We start from the raw sequence: 21,679 nt of genomic DNA on the forward strand, positions 1-21,679 counted from the left end.
ATTTAGCATTGAGTTACTATGTAGTTTGCCATCCACTATTCAGTAACTTCCGTTGCATTTTAGTGGATTATTTATTTTGTGGACATAAATTATTTTCTGTCATAACCCATCCCTAAAATGTGAATGATAAAAATCATGGTCGATCTATTCTGTCTGGCTATTTATTGTCCTCATGAATTGCAATGTCTTTTACAAATCATAGGCCTATTTTCATAACTCGGCTGAATAATTTAGATATGGCACCCCCTTGTGGCAGAAGACAGAAATACAAATACGTCACCTGTGGTGTCGATTTTAATCCTCTGATCTGTGAAGATCAGACAAGATCAAGCGTTCTAAACAAATCAATGACTTCCAGGAAGGTTACATAAGATGTCATCACTCTAAAGATGAATTCAGTCCGCAGCCGCAGAGCCGCGATAGTCTGGCGGCCCATTGTGACATACCTAAGGGCCAGTCAAGAGAGCATGTTTTTCTGTTTCTTTTTTCATGTAGTAAAATATTCATTCATTTTAATCGAGTCTCAGACCGGGGGGGGGACAAGGGGTCAAGACCGAGACCAGAAAAATGCGAGTCCCATTCATGTCCTTGATTCTAATTTTGTCCCCAAAAAAATGCATGCTGAGGGAAAATAGGGCCCCTCTACAAATTATTACTACCTCAAACACAGTGGCGAACAATGGGCCTTCTATGCCTTCAGAGAAGGGCTAAGGATTTTAAAAATTATTATAATCATATAAAAATTATGATAATGATATTATTATTTTCAATGTTGTTCTGATTTGATTTCTTCAGATTTTGTTGGAAAGGAAAAGGTTAACATTGAAGCGAAAAAAAGATCTAATCAGGATTTTTCTTTGCTGGTCTCTGGGGAGAAACATCTAGCTAGCTGAGTCAGCCATTCGCAAGGCCATCAGAAGCTTGATAAAGGCAACTGTATTAGGGCAATATTTGGGAGTGACAGTGGAATCAACCAATCACATTTTGACTTAATGAGTGGGACCGTTTTTACAAAAACGTATGAAAACTTCTTTCTTGAAGGCCAACAGGTCACTGCGCAATAGCGAACAGTAGTTTTCCCATGGTATAGCTAGCTAGTTAGCTTTTATTTTTGGCTAGTTTGCAGCGGCTGTAGCAAGTGTTACCAAAGAGGATGTTGTTGCTAATTTGTTAGCTTCTCCCTTTTCAAGAATAACTTTCAACAAGAAGCTAAGTTTGAAATGATCATCATCTGGTGAGTAGAACTATGTTTTTTATTGCAGCGCGTTTGCTGTTGTTAGCCATCTCTTTGAAAATAACTTTTGTTTGTGAAAGACATTTGTGAAAATGCTATAGCAATATAGAGTGGGAAAGAGGCTGTGCGTTTGGACAATTGATAGACACTGCAGTAAATAAAAGCAAATAAAAACATCTGTCTTGTCCCGGTGACGTGTCGAAAAGCTCCCCCCTGCCAGAATCCCCCCCTCGCGTGAACGCGCACACACTCAATTCATCATTGCTGCAACTTGCTGGCTAGTTGAGATTCCTGATCACATTAGGCTGCCTTTAATTTGATCTTTATGTCGGTTTGATCACGGGGGAGGCACTAGGTAATGTCTGCAGTTTTCGGTTTGGCTATTTGTTTCAAGTGTATTATTCTATAAATAAATCTCTTTGCCAAAATTCGGCATCTCTCCCATGTCTTATTCGACTAGTAGTTGTTCTGAAATGTTTATTGCTTGCCTACATTTTACTCCCTCCTCTATGCTTAATATAACACACATACATTAATTATTAAGTTCAGTTGCCTGTCATGATGTGAAGTTTGTTCTATGGAAAGTATTTCACTCTGTGTGCCAAGTATTTGACTCTAGCCAATAAATGAAGGAAGTTAGAGGGGGGGTTCGGCAAGGCTATTTTCTTGCCCGCCGAAAATACACCCCCCTTCTATCTTGGGACTGCATGGCCTGGCACAGTTCCTAATCATTTTTGGTGACCAATCATGCCCTCTGATGTGTGCCACAGGATATCTATTAGACTCTAGTCACAAAAGGAAGTGGTTATTTCACTAATAATAGTTTTCAGAGCCCTCTGCTGTTCTTTCTACCTATCCCTCAATCCCCCATCCTGTCGTGCTTTTCCCTCTTATGGCTTTTTCTACATTATTTGTACACTTTTTCTGTTTTAGTTTTTAAGAATGTACAGTGCCTTGCGAAAGTATTCGGCCCCCTTGAACTTTGCGACCTTTTGCCACATTTCAGGCTTCAAACATAAAGATATAAAACTGTATTTTTTGTGAAGAATCAACAACAAGTGGGACACAATCATGAAGTGGAATGACATTTATTGGATATTTCAAACTTTTTTAACAATTTAAAACTGAAAAATTGGGCGTGCAAAATGATTCAGCCCCCTTAAGTTAATACTTTGTAGCGCCACCTTTTGCTGCGATTACAGCTGTAAGTCGCTTGGGGTATGTCTCTATCAGTTTTGCACATCAAGAGACTGACATTTTTTCCCATTCCTCCTTGCAAAACAGCTCGAGCTCAGTGAGGTTGGATGGAGAGCATTTGTGAACAGCAGTTTTCAGTTCTTTCCACAGATTCTCGATTGGATTCAGGTCTGGACTTTGACTTGGCCATTCTAACACCTGGATATGTTTATTTTTGAACCATTCCATTGTAGATTTTGCTTTATGTTTTGGATCATTGTCTTGTTGGAAGACAAATCTCCGTCCCAGTCTCAGGTCTTTTGCAGACTCCATCAGGTTTTCTTCCAGAATGGTCCTGTATTTGGCTCCATCCATCTTCCCATCAATTTTAACCATCTTCCCTGTCCCTGCTGAAGAAAAGCAGGCCCAAACCATGATGCTGCCACCACCATGTTTGACAGTGGGGATGGTGTGTTCAGGGTGATGCGCTGTGTTGCTTTTACGCCAAACATAACGCTTTGCATTGTTGCCAAAAAGTTCAATTTTGGTTTCATCTGACCAGAGCACCTTCTTCCACATGTTTGGTGTGTCTCCCAGGTGGCTTGTGGCAAACTTTAAACAACACATTTTATGGATATCTTTAAGAAATGGCTTTCTTCTTGCCACTCTTCCATAAAGGCCAGATTTGTGCAATATACGACTGATTGTTGTCCTATGGACAGAGTCTCCCACCTCAGCTGTAGATCTCTGCAGTTCATCCAGAGTGATCATGGGCCTCTTGGCTGCATCTCTGATCAGTCTTCTCCTTGTATGAGCTGAAAGTTTAGAGGGACGGCCAGGGCTTGGTAGATTTGCAGTGGTCTGATACTCCTTCCATTTCAATATTATCGCTTGCACAGAGCTCCTTGGGATGTTTAAGCTTGGGAAATCTTTTTGTATCCAAATCCGGCTTTAAACTTCTTCACAACAGTATCTCGGACCTGCCTGGTGTGTTCCTTGTTCTTCATGATGCTCTCTGCGCTTTTAACGGACCTCTGAAACTATCACAGTGCAGGTGCATTTATACGGAGACTTGATTACACACAGGTGGATTGTATTTATCATCATTAGTCATTTAGGTCAACATTGGATCATTCAGAGATCCTCACTGAACTTCTGGAGAGAGTTTGCTGCACTGAAAGTAAAGGGGCTGAATAATTTTGCACAACCAATTTTTCAGTTTTTGATTTGTTAAAAAAGTTTGAAATATCCAATAAATGTCGTTCCACTTCATGATTGTGTCCCACTTGTTGTTGATTCTTCACAAAAAAATACAGTTTTATATCTTTGTTTGAAGCCTGAAATGTGGCAAAAGGTCGCAAAGTTCAAGGGGGCCGAATACTTTCGCAAGGCACTGTAGGTACAGTAGTAATAATAAGAATAATAAAAATAAAAAATTGTACTCTGGGCAAAAAAGAATGTTCAAATATATAAGTCAACATGAGTGCATATCCATAATCACAGTAAACTGTTATAATAATAGAAAACAAATTATTTAAAAAAATGTATAACAATATAATAAAACAAAACTATGATTGAATGTTCCTCCATGAAGAATCCCTTCCCCAATAAGTCCCTTTGCCCTCAATAGGACACCCCCAGCACCTCCACCATCTCCATCTCCATCAACCTCCCCCCAACCCTCAACCACAAAACACAATAATGATAGTAATAATAGAAATTAAAATAAAATATATATCCCAAGATATACAGTTGAAGTCGGAAGTTTACATACACATTAGCCAAATACATTTAAACTCAGTTTCTCACAATTCCTGACATTTAATCCTAGTAAAAATTCCGTCTTAGGTCAGTTAGGATCACCACTTTTAAGAATGTGAAATGTCAGAATAATAGTAGAGAGAATGATTTATTTCAGCTTTTATTTCTTTCATCACATTCCCAGTGGGTCAGAAGTTTACATTCACTCAATTAATATTTGGTAGCATTGCCTTTAAATTGTTTAACGTGGGTCAAACTTTTTGGGGTAGCCTTCCACAAGCTTCCCACAATAAGGTGGGTGAATTTTGGCCCCATTCCTCCGGACAGAGCTGTTGTAACTGAGTCAGGTTTGTAGGCCTCCTTGCTCACACATGCTTTTCAGTTCTGCCCACAAATCTTCTATAGGATTGAGGTCAGGGCTTTGTGATGGCCACTCCAATACCTTGACTTTGTTGTCCTTAAGCCATTTTGCCACTACTTTGGAAGTATGCTTGGGGTCATTGTCAATTTGGAAGACCCATTTGTGACCAAGCTTTAACTTCCTGACTGATATCTTGTGATGTTGCTTCAATATATCCACATAATTTTTCTCCCTCATGATGCCATCTATTTTGTGAAGTGCACCAGTCCCTCCTCAGCAAAGCACCCCCACAACATGATGCTGCCACCCCCCGTGCTTCACGGTTGGGATAATGTTCTTCTGCTTGCAAGCCTCCCCCTTTTTCCTTCAAACATAATGATTGTCATTATGGCCAAACAGTTCTATTTTTGTTTCATTAGACCAGAGGACATTTCTCCACAAAGTACGATCTTTGTGCAGTTGCAAACCGTAGTCTGGCTTTTTATGGCGGTTTTAGAGCAGTGGCTTCTTCCTTGCTGAGCGGCCTTTCAGGTTATTTCGATATAGGACTCATTTTACTTTGGATATAGATACTTTTGTACCTGTTTCCTCCAGCATCTTCACAGGGTCCTTTGCTGCTGTTCTGGGATTGATTTGCACTTTTCGCACCTAAGTACGTTCATCTCTTGGAGACAGATAGTGTCTCCTTCCTGAGCGGTATGACGGCTGCGTGATCCCATGGTGTTTATACTTGCGTACTATTGTTTGTACAGATGAACGTGGTACCTTCAGGCGTTTGGAAATTGCTCCCAAGGATGAATCAGACTAGTGGAGGTCTACCATTTTTTTATTAATGGAATTTTCCAAGCTATTAAAAGGCGCAGTCATTTAATGTATGTACACTTCTGACCCACTGGAATTGTGATACAGTGAATTATAAGTTAAATAATCTGTTTGTAAGCAATTGTTGGAAAAATTACTTGTGTCATGCACAAAGTAGATGTCCTCACCGACTTGCCAAAACTATAGTTTGTTAACAAGAAATTTGTGGAGTGGTTGAAAAATGAGTTTTAATGACTCCAAACTAAGTGTATGTAAACTTCCGACTTCAACTGTATAATCACATTCAAACACATGTACACAGTACATATACATTAACTTGTATTTTATTTAACCTTTATTTAACACAGCCTACCCCGGCCAAACCCGGATAACACTGGACCAATTGTATGCCACCCTATGGGTCTCCCAATTACGGCCGGATGTGATGCAGCCTGGATATTGACAGGACACTCAACTTATCTCTTATCTCTTTTCCTACATCATATGATATGCAGGTGACATTTCCACCTGGGTGACAGCACAGAATCAGCAAGACGGAGATGCTCTTCATCCGAGGGAATGCCTGCACATTCTCAGATGTTAGATAATCTGAGATGATCACGTCATTTACATTCCAGCCCTTGTCAGCTCCAGATTTGACTACTTCAACTCACACCCTGCTGGAATCTCTGCATTATCAGATTCCCGTCTGTTATTAATCTCTATATTGGAATCAATAAAGTTTTTTAAAATGCTGTACTTTTATTAACGTATACAGTACACTACCGTTCAAAAGTTTGGGGTCACTTAGAAATGTCATTGTTTTTTAAAGAAAAGCAAATTTTTTGTCCATTAAAATAACATCAAATTGATTAAGAATACAGTGTAGACATTGTTAATGTTGTGAATGACTATTATAGCTGGAAACAGTAGATTTTTAAAATAATATCTATATAGGTGCCCATTATCAGCAACCATCACTCCTGTGTTCCAATGGCATGTTTTGTTAGCTGGCCTTCTTTAGACTAGTTGAGTATCTGGAGCATTAGCATTTGTGGGTTCGATTACAGGCTCAAAATGGCCAGAAACAAAGAAATTTCCTCTGAAACTCGTCAGTCTATTCTTGTTCTGATGAAGGCTGTTCCATGCGAGAAATTGCCAAGAAACTGAAGATCTGGTACAATGCTGTGTACTACTCCCTTCACATAACAGCACAAACTGGCTCTAACCAGAATAGAAAGAGGAGTGGGAGGCCCCGGTGCACAACTGAGTAAGAGGACAAGTACATTAGAGTGTCTAGTTTGAGAAACAGACGTTTCACAAGTCCTATGACTATGTTCTGAGTGGATCTTCGCCTGGACTTGGATAAAATATTTGGTAGGAACATCCATCTGGAAGCTTCTGATGTTCTTTCTGATTTGCTTTAGATTCTCCACTAATGAAATGTATGTGATGAATTTGATTAAAGTTCTTCCAAAATATTACATCCATAAAATTATATTTAAGAAAAAAACATCCTATTCAATATTTTTAAAGCAAAAAAATAATAATACATTTTCCACATTGAATACTATGCTCTGTAAAAATAAGAAGGTAATGAAATCAATTGATACGCTTAAGCTTTCCAAATTTCTTTGAATGTAAAAACAATGTACTGTATGTGTTTCTGTTTTTGTGTTTATCTGATGGTTTATGACGTTTCTTGTTACTATTTAAGAAGGATGTATAGATTTTTGGAACACATTTGAATTTGTAGCCTTCATAATGCATGGAATAAAAATAAAATAAAATGTTTGGTGAGGGAGAAGAAATCGTGGTTGAAGGCTCCGTTGCGAGACGGACGCTGCATACTTTGACATTTTCTTCAGTCCAGCCAGAGTCTGTTGAAGAACAGGAAGTTACCAAACCACAGAAGATGAATATCTGTAGTTTTCGGCAATGACTTTATGGGAATACTAGCAACTTGTAAACAAACACCCATTCCTATGAGTACTATTTTAATAGTAAAGTTAAATAATACACATGGGCTATTAAGCCAATTATATTTTATGATTGTTGCCTCCCCTTTTAAGTTTATTGTGATGGTAATGAGGATTGTTTTTGATTATAATTATTAGGTGGAGTTCGCTAGCTACAATGGTATGTTCAAAGTAGCCTAGCTTTTAGGAGTATCCTACCAATAGCTGCCAGTCTAATAAATCAATTTAATATACACAATGACATAGAAATCCATTAATATTTTGTTTAGGAAGGTCATAAGAAAACATGATACTAAAACAATGTATTTCAAAAGAACAGAATAGCATGTTTTAAGATGTATTTCTCTGTGCTATAGTAGCTGAGGCTATGTTTGTTTACATGTCAACAAAATGAATTAACTTGCTTTGCTCTTTCAGATAGGGTATAGCAATTAAAACATCTGGCCTGCATAGATTTCTGTAGGATTATTTGGGAAAGTAAGTGCCAACAAGCTTCATGAAGACACCCTCAAAGATGCCCTCTGGTGGTTTGAACGAGCATTAACTGCAACAATGGCTGACAGTAAAATACAATGAAGTCATGCATTGTAACATGCAGTACTATACCGCAGCATCACGCAAGCCGTATGATGCAACTTTTAAATAAGGAACCACTGTAGCCACTATGCAGTGCAAACTAGCTTGACTTACTATGAAGTTAGAGAAATAAGTTGAGGGAAAAGTAACTAAACAAAACAACTTTTATTATCACCTTAAACAATGTACAGTATTCATCCTGTCTTGAATGAAAATGTCATATTTTGCTATGTATAAATGTGATCTCTGACGAGAGGGTTCTCCTCTATATTGCTTGGCAAACGCTACACTTCTCCATTCAGTAGTGGGGCAAGACTCCTTGAAGATGATGTGTACGGGGCATTACCTTATTCAGTTGCGTAACGCACTTATGCAGGTGTGGCTACCTTGCAGGCTTTGAATAAGTTTAATGCAACCGCTAAACACCCTCCCACTTGCTGGCCAACACATTTTCTCGTGGAGTTTTCATTCAATATGTGTTTTTTTTCTTCTTAAGCCATCACTTTAAATACGTTGTAGGAAATAGAATTTTGTCGACAGACTCACTCAGACTCGAAAGACGCAAAATATATTTGGTGGTGGGGGTGCTGCGCAGAACTTTTTGTTGTTGCCCGCACTATAGACCGCTATATTGGTCCTCTAATACGACTAGTAAAGGCCCAGTGCACTACTTTTGTGGGGAAACATTTTTTTCATTTTTTTTATTTATTCAGATTTTTCAAGGGGTGCTGCGGCTATGGACTATGAAATATATCAAGAGAACTGGTTTAGAATATTAGGGATCAATGAAAGAAAGCCATCTACAATAAATGTATGCATATTCATCTCTGTTTCAATACCAATTGGTAGATTTGGTAACGTTGGAAGATTAGTGTACATATAATTATTATAGGGAAATAGGGTACAATAGTAGGCTACACCCTAGTCCAGGGTTACTCAACTCTTACGTTACGAGGTCTGGAGCCTTCTGGTTTTCTGTTCTACCTGATAATTAATTGCACACACCTGGTGTCTGAGGTCTAAGTCAGTCCCTGATTAGAGGGGAGCAATGAAAAAAATGCAGTGGAACTGGCTTCGAGGTCCAGAGTAGAGTTTAAGGGCCCTAGTCTATTGCCTGCACTAACCATGGAACTGTGTGATGACATGGCCAAGCATTGCGTAATTGGTTGGTTTCAAACGGTTATACCCTGGTCTGCTTTCTGCTCCATAACGATTTAATTAGCATATTAAAAAAAATGTTTATATATGTTATCAACTGTTACTAATGATCCTCAGCAACAACCACACTGCGTTTATAGAAGAAGCAAATCAAGGTAAATGAAACAATGTAATTAAATTAAACGATAGGCTATACTATACCAAATGAAGGGAACTAACAGCAAATAGGCATTTGAATATGTGTGGTTATTAGGCCTACTGACAGTCGATACTGATAGTGGCCAATATTTAACATGATAGAAATAGGAAACAGGTTGTGGTAGCCAGACTACTAATATACCTAGATCTTATCAATAGCTCTTATCAAGTAGATTACAGTGCATGGAGAATGGTGTTATTTCTATTGGAAAAAATAAAGTACATGCTTTTTCCACTTGGAACCAGTAGGTTCGCTAGACCTTGTTCATGGTTTCCTCCCATGTAAAGGTGGTGGAATTATTTGAGTCAAAATCAGAATGCGACGTGTCTGTGGACACACCTCTGCCACACCTTCATTTGTTCGATCTCCACCCTAAACAAATAGCAGGTGAATATTGCTGAAGTTCAAGGTCAGAATACTTTTAGAGAGAAAAGTGCATAGGAAGGGAATGATGTTCCATTTACACACGCTTAACTTGGGTCGGAATTCCTCCCTAAGTGAATTCATAAAGTTTTTGGTGACAATAAGCTTTGAAATCAGCATATTTTGTGTTATGGTTGGCATATAATCACAAAACAAGTACTAGGGTAGTGAATTGATGTTAGCATCAGCTGTAAGTTAGCTGGGAAAGTTAGCCTACAAAGCTGGAAGCTACCGGTATCTTCTGGCATTGTAAAGTGTTCTACCCTGTATGGACATTGTTTTGCGAACATTAATGAACAATTTCAAAATTTCTGCATGCCGTGTTGTGTTATTCAAGTTTGTTAAGTTTGGTGCAGAATGAGTGGGGAGCTAACATGTTTCAGCCCCGACTTCCAGTGCTCTAGAAATGAGTAAGTGGGGCAGGCAAGAAGCAAGGTGCACTCGCGCTATAGGGAGCATCGGCTCCAATGATAGACAGACTTGATCCTCTCAATCAGTATAGGACGTGAGACGTGAGACACATTTGACAGAAGTACCTAAAGTAAAATAAATTCTAGTACCAAACCGTTTTTCATTTTCTAGTACTAAAAAAGTACAGAAGTTTTAGTGTACTGTGCAACACTACAAATTAGTGACTTGCTCCTGCAGGTTCATGCTCTACAACATTTCCTCACACAAGAAGCAGCGCAGGTCCTAATCCAGGCACTTTTCATCTTCCGTCTGGACTAGTGCAACTCTCTGTTGGCTCGGCTCCCTGCTTGTGCCATCAAACCCCTGGAATGTATCCAGAATGCCACAGCCCACCTCGTGTTCAACATTCCCAAGTTCGCCCATTTCAAACCTTACCTCTTCAACTAGTATCTTAAGTAAGACATCTGTAATGCAATTGCACAGAAGGTTCTACATCAGTGGAGGCGCATCAGAGGAGGAAGCGGAGGACCATCCTCAGTGAATTTCAAAAATGTTTAAATACTTAATTATAGCACCATGGTGTAGCCAGAGGAAAGCTAGTTTCCATCCTCCTCTGGTTACAATGACTTCAATACAAAACATAGGAGGCTCATGGTTCTCACCCCCTTCCATAGACTTACACAGTAGTTATGACAACGTTCAGAGGACGTTCTCCAACATGAACTGACATATTGTCCAACCAACCAAGAATTCATCTAGTATTGAAAGCAGAAGCTACAGCTAGCCAGCCCTGCAGTGCATAAAACATGGTGTGTAGTTGACTCAAAGAGAGAGAAAGACAATAGTTGAACAGTTTTGGACAAATGTATTTCTTAAAAAATGAATGAGAAGCAAGAGAGAGAGAAAGAGAGAGAACTGTATTTATTTTGTTTCACTTTCACTTAGCTAGTGAATGCAGCTAGCTAGTTTAGCCTACTCAAACACCCGGCTCAAACAGAGAAGGATGCTATGTTATCTAGCTGGCTATGGCTGTCTAACACTGGATCTCTTCCAAGTCAATGTAAGCTTTTACCACCAGGTAAAACCGCCAGTGTAACTGCTGAACTGCTGTACTGCATGATTGCAGCGGGTTTACTAACGCGTTAGTTATAGTAGCTATGGTGACTTTAGCTAATATGGTGACAATGATGTATGCTGAGTGTAGCGGTTAGCAGTTATGATAGGAAAGTTTGGCTTGGAAAGGTTTTTTCACCTGATCACAGAAATCTGATGTGTTGTGCACTGATGTCCACAAGTGAAGCGAAAAGGTGAGAGGAGGAGAACATGTAGATGTGAGAAGGAATTACACAATGAGCAAAATGTTAATGCTGTTTTTATGTGGTTGCTTTGAAAGTGAACTGTGTTTGCGTGTGATCAGGGGTGTATTCATTCCGCCGATTCTGTTGAAAATATTTCTTAAACGGAAGCAAACGGAATGAAACGGGGATAAACATACTTGAGTTTGTCCAATAGAAACTCTCGTTTGCAACTGTTGGACTAATGATTATACCCTAAATCATCAAGATGCAGGCAAGAGTGTGCAAGGCGGTATTGAATGTGTCACTGTCTGTCACCTTGATTACTAAAAGATGTATTTCGACCTGTGCACCTACATTGTAAACTTTCATTCATAGGCTAGGTTGTAGCAACCTCGTGATGGGTATAGGGAAAGTTTGAGTATCATGTAGTCTCCTAAACCTATCGATGTTACATTGAGATGGGTGAATGGAATATGAATGACAATATGCTGTAATAGAAATAAGGCCATGCTCATAAAAAAAGAATCATCCTCCCTATATGTCACCAACCACCACTGTTCTACATGGAACCCAATAAGGTTTTACCTGGAACCAAAAAGGATTCTCCTATGGGGACAGCCGAAGAACCCTTTTTTCTAGGAGTGTAGTGCTCCTGCTCCTAGGTCAGGGTTTCCGAAACTATCTGTAACGTGACATTACGTAATGTAACACATCATACTAACTAGTGGTACACAAATGTAAGTAAAATATCCTACATATAGTTCTGATTTTAGGCTGGCCATACAGACTGCACGCACATGATAATAATATGGTGCCGAAGAGGATGGCTGACATTTTACATGCTCCTAACCAACTGTGCTATTTTGTTAGTTTTTCTGCGTTGTTTGTAACTTATTTTTTAAAGTTATTTTGTACATAATGTTAAAAAGAACTTCTGGACATCCGAACAGCAATTACTCACCTCGAACTGGAAGAAGCTTTTTCCTTTAACGAGTAGGATATACTGCTTTCCCGGGAACAGGCCCAAATCCCGTCATTTGCGTGAAGAAAAGATGGAGGAAACGGGGGCGCAGGTCGGGCTTCCTTCTGAGTATACGTAGGTGAGCGAGTAAACTCCCAGTGCCATCTGTTCTACTGGCTAACGTGCAATCAATGAAAAAGAAAATTGATGACCTACGATTAAGATTATCCTACCAACGGGACATTAAAAACTGTAATATCTTATGTTTCACTGAGTCATGGCTGAACGACGACACGGATAATATAGAGCTGGCGGGATGCACCGGCAGAACAGAGAAGCTACGTCTGGTAAGACGAGGGGTGAAGGTGTGTGTCTATTTGTCAATAACAGCTGATGCGCAATATCTAATATTAAAGAAGTCTTGAGGTATTGCTTGCCTGAGGTAGAGTACCTTATGATAAGCTGTAGGCCACACTATCTACCAAGAGAGTTTTCATCTACATTGTTCGTAGCCATCTATTCACCATCACAGACCAATGCTGGCACTAAGACCGCACTCAACCAACTTTATAAGGTCATAAGCAAAGAAGAAAATGCTCATCCAGAAGCGGTGCACCTAGTGGCTGGAGACATTAATGCAGTTTTACCACATTTTTACCAGCATGTCACATGTGCAACCAGAAGAAAAAAAACACTAGACCACCTTTACTCCACACACAAAGATGCATACAAAGCTCTCCCCCACCCTCCTTTTGGCAAATCTGACAATTATTCTATCCTCCTGATTCTAGCTTACAAGCAAAAACTAAAGCAGGAAGTACCAGTGACTCGCTCAATACGGAAGTGACACAGATGCTACGCTACAGGACTGGACTAGCACAGACTGGAATATGTTCCGGGATTCATCCAATGGCATTGAGGAGTATACCACCTCAGTCATCGGCTTCATCAATAAGGGCATCGATTACATCGTCCCCACAGTGACCGTACGTACATATCCCAACCAGGATTACAGGTAACATCCGCATCGAGCTAAAGGCTAGAGCTGCCGCTTTCAAGGAGCGAGACACTAATCCAGACGCTTATAAGAAATCCCGCTATGCCCTCAGACGAACAATCAAACGAGCAAAGCGTCAATACAGGATTAAGATTGAATCCTACTACACCGGCTCTGATGCTCGTCGGATGTGGCAGGGCTTGAAAACTATAATGGAATACAAAGGGAAACCCAGACGTGAGGTGCCGAGTGACACGAGCCTACCAGATGAGCTAAATGCCTTTTATGCTCGCTTCGAAGCAAGCAACACTGAGGCATGCACAAGAGTACCAGCTGTTCTGGATGACTATGTGATAACGCTCTCGGTAGCCGTTGTGAGCAAGACCTTTAAACAGATCAACATTCACAAAGCCGCAGGGCTAGATGGATTGCCAGGATGTGTACTCAAAGCATGCCCGGACCAACTGGCAAGTGTCTTCACTGACATTTTCAATCTTTCCCTGACCAAGTCTGTAATACCAACATGTTTCAAGCAGACCACCATAGTTCCTGTGCCCAAGGAAGTGAATGTAACCTGCCTAAATTATTACCGCCCCGTAGAACTCATGTCGGTAGCCATGAAGTGTTTTGAATGGCTGATCATGGCTCACATCAACAGCATCCTCCCGGATACCCTAGACCCACTCCAATTCGCATGCCGCCCCAACAGCTTCACAAACGAATCTATCTCAATCACACTCCACACTGCCTTTCCCACCTGGACAAATGGAACACCTATGTGAGAATGCTGTTCATTGACTACAACTCAGTGTTCAACACCATAGTGCCCACGAATCTCATCACTAAGCTAAGGACCCTGGGACTAAACACCTCCCTCTGCAACTGGATCCTGGACTGATGGGCCACCCCCAGGTGGTAACGGTAGGCAACAACACATCTGCCATGCTGATCCTCAACACTGGGGCCCCTCAGGGGTGTGTACTTAGTCCCCTCCTGTACTCCCTGTTCACCCAAGACTGCGGGGCCAAATACGACTCTAACACCATCATTAAGTTTGCTGACAACAATGAGCCTATAGGGAGGAGGTCAGAGAACTGGCAGCCCTCAATGTGAGCAAGAAAAAGAAGCTGATCGTGGACTACAGGAAAAGGCGGGCCGAACAAGCCCCCATTAACATCGACGGGGCTGTAGTGGAGCAGGATGAGAGTTTCAAGTTCCTTATTGTCCACATCACCAATGAACTATCATCATCACCAATGAACTACCAACCACACCAAGACAGTCGTGAAGAGGGCATGACAAAAACTCTTCCCCCTCAGGAGACTTAAAAGATTTGGCATGGGTCCCCAGATCCTGAAAAGGTTCTACAGCTGGACCATCGAGAGCATCCTGACCGGTTGCATCACCCACAGGGTATGGCAACTGCTCGGCATCAGACTGTAAGGCGCTACAGAGGGTAGTGCGTATGGCTCGGTACATCACTTTGGCCAAGCTTCCTGCCATCCAGGACCTATAAAATAGGCGATGTCAGAGGAAAGCCCATAAAATTGTCATAGACTCCAGTCACCCAAGTCATAAACTGTTTTCTCTGTTACCGCACGGCAAACGGTACTGGAACTAGTCTAGGACCATTACCATTATCTATCTATGCATGCTCACTTCTCCCCTACCTACATGATGTGACGGTAAGGTGTGACGGTAAGGTCTACACTTGTTGTAATCTGATACAGTCACAGGGAGACGCCAGGCAGGGGTGCATGAGAACGTGTCTGTACAATACGTGGCCTGTATATGACATATTAGTCAGTGATGTGTCTTTCATTCTTATAACCAGACTCCTGATTTCCTGTAAACCCTACCCCGACTGTTGAAGAGAAGTACAGTTCAGCATTTTAACTCTTCAGCGCTCCAGGCTTCACACATGCCTTAACTCCAGGATTTTAATTTACATTGGAATTTAAACTGTTAGAAATACTGAACACTTACAAAGAACGAATATGAAACAGACCTATTCTGACTCAAAACGGTGACTTTCCAGAAGCTGAAACAGTAATGTAGGTAAACGTCTGACTTGATATCTTTACGGAGGACAGCGTGTACTATAACTGCACTGTAATCATTCTGTCATTGGTAAAAGTACAGCCACATACAAGCTAACTAATGTTTTTTTCTGTCTTACAGAAGTTCTGTTTTCATGTAACTTCACCTTTCTGGAGGTGTTTCACCAAACTCAATTACCAAAGGGCTGTTTGTGACCTTCACTCTCCCGAACACAACACCGGGATTCTTATGTACAAAGTTAGAATTAACGGCTAAAGTGTACTGCCAGTAGTGCTGTTGCTGTATCTGGTGTTCTACGATGACAACATCTATTCCTGTCCCTAAGCTGCTGATGGACATTCTGGAAGAGCTGGGTGAAAATGACCTGAAAAGATTTCAGTGGTACATGATTCAGAACAAGTTTGAAAGCTGTCCCTCCATCCTATCAAGTCAACTGCAGAATGCAAAGAAGGAGGAAACGGTGGATATGTTTGTGCGGACCTATGGAGAGAATATGGCTGTGGATGTCACACTGGATATCCTACGTAGAATGAAAAACAATCATCATGCTGACCAGTTAACTGAAGGTAGCTAGTGTTATATGAAATTAATCAATATTCATGACCACATTGTATTGCTCATTTCCACATTTTGTAATTCTGGGACCAATCTTGGTGCTCATTTCAAAGGTGAAACTAAAACATTTCATTTCAGCTTGGAAGGAGCGTATAAAGATCTCTCCGTCAGTGGCACCATCTGAGAAAATGGCTTCCAGATCGTCTCTCCCAGAGGAGGATCTCTCTTGTCCTGTGTGTGGTGAAATCTTCGAGCGTCCTTTCATCCTGTCCTGTAGCCACAGCTTCTGTTAAGAATGTCTGGAGAAGACCTTTAAAAAGACCACATCTCGGGGCTGTCCACTTTGCAGGAGCACATCTTCGATGGAATTACCGAACCTGGCTTTGAAGAACTTGTGTGAGTCCTTCTTACAGAAGACTGAAAAGAAAGCTCATACGAGTTTGGTAAGTCCTTTATGTTGGCATCAGGATTTTAAGGAGCTCTGCAGTGTTCATAGTTAAAGATTCAAGCTCTTCTGTGCAGCTGCAGGAACACACAATTTGATTAATGTGTTCATAGGACAGCTATAGTTCTGGAACTTGAACTATTTTCAAAATACCTCTACTGCAGCAAGGTATATTCTTAATGTAACAAACTCTCGCAGGGTGACACCAAGAGCCAAGTTAATTAGCCATCATCTAACAATAACCTATGTAATTAGATACATTCATGAAAAATATATTCTTGATGATGCAGTTACATCAATTGATATATAATTAATTAATTGATTGAACTGCAAAAATCTTACAGATTGTGTCTTTCACTGGGTCAATGATTCCCTGGTTTACATTTACGTTTAGCAGACACTCATATCCAGAGCAACTTAGTACATTTTACCTCAGTAAAGAAGTTAGTAAGGTTGTTCCAAAAATTTGGTGGATTTTGAAAAGTGTAACTTGGTCAAAAATAAATATGTCATAAAGAACACATTTCAAGAGGTTAAATAAAAAAATAATATAGTAAGTGCCAAATAAAGTATAGGGTTGACCGTAACAGGGTGTCATGTCCTGACCTTATTTTCTATGGTAGAGTAGCTCAGGGCGTGACTGGGGGTTAGTGTAGTTTATTATTTCTATGTGGGGGTTCTAGTTTTGTTTTTCTATGTTGGGGATTTTGTATGATTCCCAATTAGAGGCAGCTGGTAATCATTGTCTCTAATTGGAGATCATATTTAGGTAGCTTTTTTTACACCTGTGATGTGGGATATTGTGTATTAGCACGCCATTGTCGTCACAGTTTGTTTATTCTTTATTGTTTTGTTCACTTACTTTAAATAAAAAAGATGTGGAACCAAGATCACGCTGCACGTTGGTTCGAGTGTGCTTCCAACGATGGTGACACAGGGTTGATGATTTCATCTTAAATCAGCCATAAATCCCGTTGTGAAATGGGGAATGGAAGCTTGTTGTGTGCAACAGGGAGTGTCAATTGAATGCAAGCTTTAAAAAGTTCTAGATATTGTTAAAATATTTCTAGACTGTCTATGAGTAACAGGGTTGACGTGTTATGCTCGACCCACTCAGTTTAACTCCAGAAAACACAAAAAAATGGCCAAAAAGCATAGAACCAGCTCACCAGGTTTTACACTATGATTTTAATATAAGTCTGTTTCTTTTGAATTAAAAAAAAGGAATAGTTTCACCACATTAAAACGAGAGTTCAGTTCACATAACAGGGTTGACCTTAAAATAAGGGACATGGGGACTCCCGGGTGACGCAGTGGTTAAGGGCTCGCGCCCAGGCTCTGTCGTAACCGGCCGCGACCGGGAGGTCCGTGGGGCGACGCACAATTGGCCTAGCGTCGTCCGGGTTAGCGAGGGCTTGGTTGGTAGGGATGTCCTTGTCTCATCGTGCACCAGCGACTCCTGTGGCGGGCCAGGCGCAGTGCACGCTAACCAAGGTTGCCAGGTGCACGGTGTATCCTCCGACACATTGGTGCGGCTGGCTTCCGGGTTGGATGCACGCTGTGTTAAGAAGCAGTGCGGCTGGTTGGGTTGTGTATCGGAGGACGCATGACTTTCAACCTTCGTCTCTCCCGAGCCCGTACGGGAGTTGTAGCGATGAGACAAAAGAGTAGCTACAACAACAATTGGATACCACGAAATTGAGGAGAAAAATGGGGTAAAATTCAAAAAAAAAAAAAAGAAAAGAGGGACATACACTAACTAATCACATCAAATTAAAAAAAAATATCTTCAGAAATGACTTTGTCAAAGCAACAAAATAACTAGGGCTTTACAATGATGGTGAAAAGTGTGGGGTTAAGTGGGTAAAAATCTTCCTTGAAGTCAAGGGTGCACAGAGGGACAAGTCAAAATGCTGCATTTACAAGTCTTTATTCTTATAAAAAAAATCAGATTTATTGAATAATCCATGTGGTCTATATTAAAGAGCACTTCAATTCATATACAGATGTAGGATATTCATTTGATCACTCTTTTGTTGCTGAGAATTTTTCTGCACTAAAGAAAATGCAAACTTGTAGTGTATGAGTTTTAAAAAGGCTTTTAAAATTGTCATTTCAACTTTGAAATTTCAGACTTGATTTGCCCTAATGGAAAATGTATCAACCCCTTACAAAAATGTCTAATTATGATTGACATTTCCTATTTTCCTGCTAAAACAAAATGGCTCAAATGAAGATCCTACATCTGTAACAGGCTTATAAAATTCAATATTGGTCCACAATTTCTACTTAAAATGATCAAAGGGATGCAACAGGCACTATTTTCATGGAATGACCCAGTAGAGTTTAAGGTTACAGCTGAGTAATACAGTTAGACTGCTCTCTCTCCAGTAAAATGAGTTTCTTTCAATGAGGTTATGTCCCATTCCAGGATGAAGTCTCATTCCAGACTGGCCTAAAGCCCCTCGAGGAGAAGCTGAAGGACTTTAAGAAAATTCAACAAATCTGTGCTCAAACAACTAAACACATTAAAGGTGAGTACAAGTCAAACAAGGTTGCAGCAATAATGGACTTCACTTGTGAGAGCTATTCCTCACTGTTTTCAGAGCCAGGCCCGGAACACAGAGAGGCAGATTGAGGAGGAGTTTGAGAAGCTTTACCAGTTTCTACGAGAGGAAGAGAAGGCCAGGTTAGCTGCAGTGGGGGAGGAAGAACAGCAGAAGATTCAGATGATGAAGAAGATTGAAGAGATGACCAGGGGTACATTATCACTTTCAGACAGAGATATAGAGGAGCTGCGAACTGAAGACATCTCATTGGAGCAGGTAAGAACTTCTCTCTTTCAGACACATAATGTAATATGTTTTTTTTAACAGATTCTAAATACATTCCACACAGCAAAATATATGAATTACATCGTTGATAACATTGATAAGTATGCTGTTCTTGTATTCATCTCCAGAACTACAAGGCCATGATAGAAAAGTAAGTGATATGCCTCCTCTCTCTTCTCTCTGGTTCTGAACCCAACCCCAAAGCATCACTGACTCCTGAATGTTTTCCTAGGACCCAGTGCACACTGCCCAATCCAAAACTGCTCTCAGGAGCACTGATAAATGTAGCCAAACACCTGGGCAACCTGCAGTTCAGAATCTGGGAGAAGATGCAGGGGATCATCAAACACAGTGAGTACTGCACAATATAATAAATCAATTAATATGGTAAGTATTTTCATAATACATTATTGATAGTTTATTTTGAAGGAGTTGGGCGGTTCCACATCGTACATATTTATATTGGATAGGATAGAAAGGTTAAGATATAAGGGAGTGTTCTGAAATAGCCTAGGCCGAATTCGAACCCATGCTGCTGCTATATATGTATTCCTGAGGCTTAGACCACTAGAACAACCCAGGTCACAAATTATTGATTGTTTATATTATATACTCTAACCAACAGAATGTCTGTCTTTTGTCTTACAGCTCCCGTGATTCTGGACCCCAACACTGCCGCCCCTTGGCTTTCTCTGTCTGACGATCTGACCAGTGTGAGTCAAAAATGGCAGCAGCAACCTATGAACCTAGAACGGTTTGAGAATTATCCAATTGTACTGGGCTCTGAAGGGTTCAGCTCAGGAAAGCACAGCTGGGAGGTGGAGGTGGGGGACCATCCTCTCTGGGATATGGGTGTGGAAGAGTCCATCGAGAGGAAGAAAAATCTGACTGTCACCAGAATGTGGAATCTGGGCTATTTGGTTGAGGAACAGCAAGTACATAGCAGGAGTAGGTGGGATCCTCCCTCTGCAGAGAAGACCCCAGAGGATCAAAGTGCAGCTGGACTATGACAGTGGGGAGGTGTCTTTCTATGACTCCAAATATATGACTCACATCTACACTTACAAAGACATTAAATGTAAAGAGAGGATGTACCCATACTGTATGGTTGGACCCAGTAGTAATGCCACCAACCCTGATATAAAGATCTGCCAATCAGAGGTGTCTCTGACAATGTTCTCAGTGAGGTGTGTGTTTCTGTGTGTGTGTGAATTATTAACTTTGATAATGATGGTGATTATGTCTTGAAGATGAAATCAGATGAGAGATTAATCTGTTCATCTCTGTTAGTGTGTCAAGTGAAATAATGCGTGTGTGATTCTAGTTTCTCACAATAATGGTCAACTGGTATAACTTCTACTATTTTAAATTCTGTATAATAGTGTATTGTGTGTGTGTGTGGTGGTTGGGGGGTAGGGAGGGCCATTTTATTTTATCCACCTGTTGACTTTGTTGAATTTTGTATTTTAAATTATTCTACATCCATTTTTGGATTTATAAGTAAATTATATTTACCCATTGATTCTTGAAGAATATACTGTGTGTTATAAATGCCTCATGAGCTTAGTACAACTGTCAAAACCCATCAGAACCCATATCAAACTGTATTTGTCACATGCTTCATAGACAACAGGTGTAGACTAACAGTGAAACGCTTACTGATGGGTCCTTTACCATCAATGCAGTTAGATAAGATAAGAAATAGTGAGAATCTAATAAAAATCTGAAATAGTGACATGAGGAATAAATACACAGTGAATAATGAATAAAAATAAAGAGTATAAATAACATGGCTATATACAGGTAGTAGAAAAGCACATAGAGTACAGGGAGTACCAGTACCAAGTTGTGCAAGGATGAGGTAATTGAGGTAGCTGCTGTATGTACTGTACATTTAGGTAGAGGTAAAGTGACTAGGCAACAGGAAAGATAGACAGTAGAAGCAGCATAAGTGTCATGCCCTGGCCATAGAGGCTTTTATTCTCTATTTTGGTTAGGCCATGGTGTGACTAGGGTGGGCATTGTCCTTTTTTCTATGTTTTGTATTTCTATGTCTTGGCCTGGTATGGTTCTCAATCAGGGACAGCTGTCTATCGTTGTCTCTGATTGAGAACCATACTTAAGTACCCCTTTCCCCCACCTGCTTTGTGGGAAGTTAAGTTTGTCTTTGTTCAGGGCACATAGGCCCAAAGCTTCACGGTTTGGTTTATGGTCTTCATTTGTCGGCATCATTTTGAATAAAGAAAAAATGTATTCTTACCATGCTGCACCTTGGTCCAGTCCTTCAGCCAGCCGTGACAATAAGTGGTGTGTGTGTGGCGTTAGTATGCATGTTATATGTGTGAGTGGGAGTATGTAATGTGTGTGTGTGGGTGGGGGGTAAGTCTAAGAATGTGTGAGTGTGTGGGTAATGTCCAGTGTGTGTGCATAGAATCAGTGCAAGAGAGTT

General features: G+C 40.5%; 1 pseudogene; it reads left to right on the top strand.

The window, feature by feature from the left end:
• The first annotated feature begins 14,903 nt into the window (after positions 1 to 14,903).
• On the top strand, positions 14,904 to 21,019 carry LOC112215654 (annotated as a pseudogene).
• Positions 21,020 to 21,679: the final 660 nt, after the last annotated feature.

This window comes from Oncorhynchus tshawytscha, linkage group LG16 (genome assembly GCF_018296145.1).
Source record: "Oncorhynchus tshawytscha isolate Ot180627B linkage group LG16, Otsh_v2.0, whole genome shotgun sequence".
Taxonomy (NCBI): Eukaryota; Metazoa; Chordata; class Actinopteri; order Salmoniformes; family Salmonidae; genus Oncorhynchus; species Oncorhynchus tshawytscha.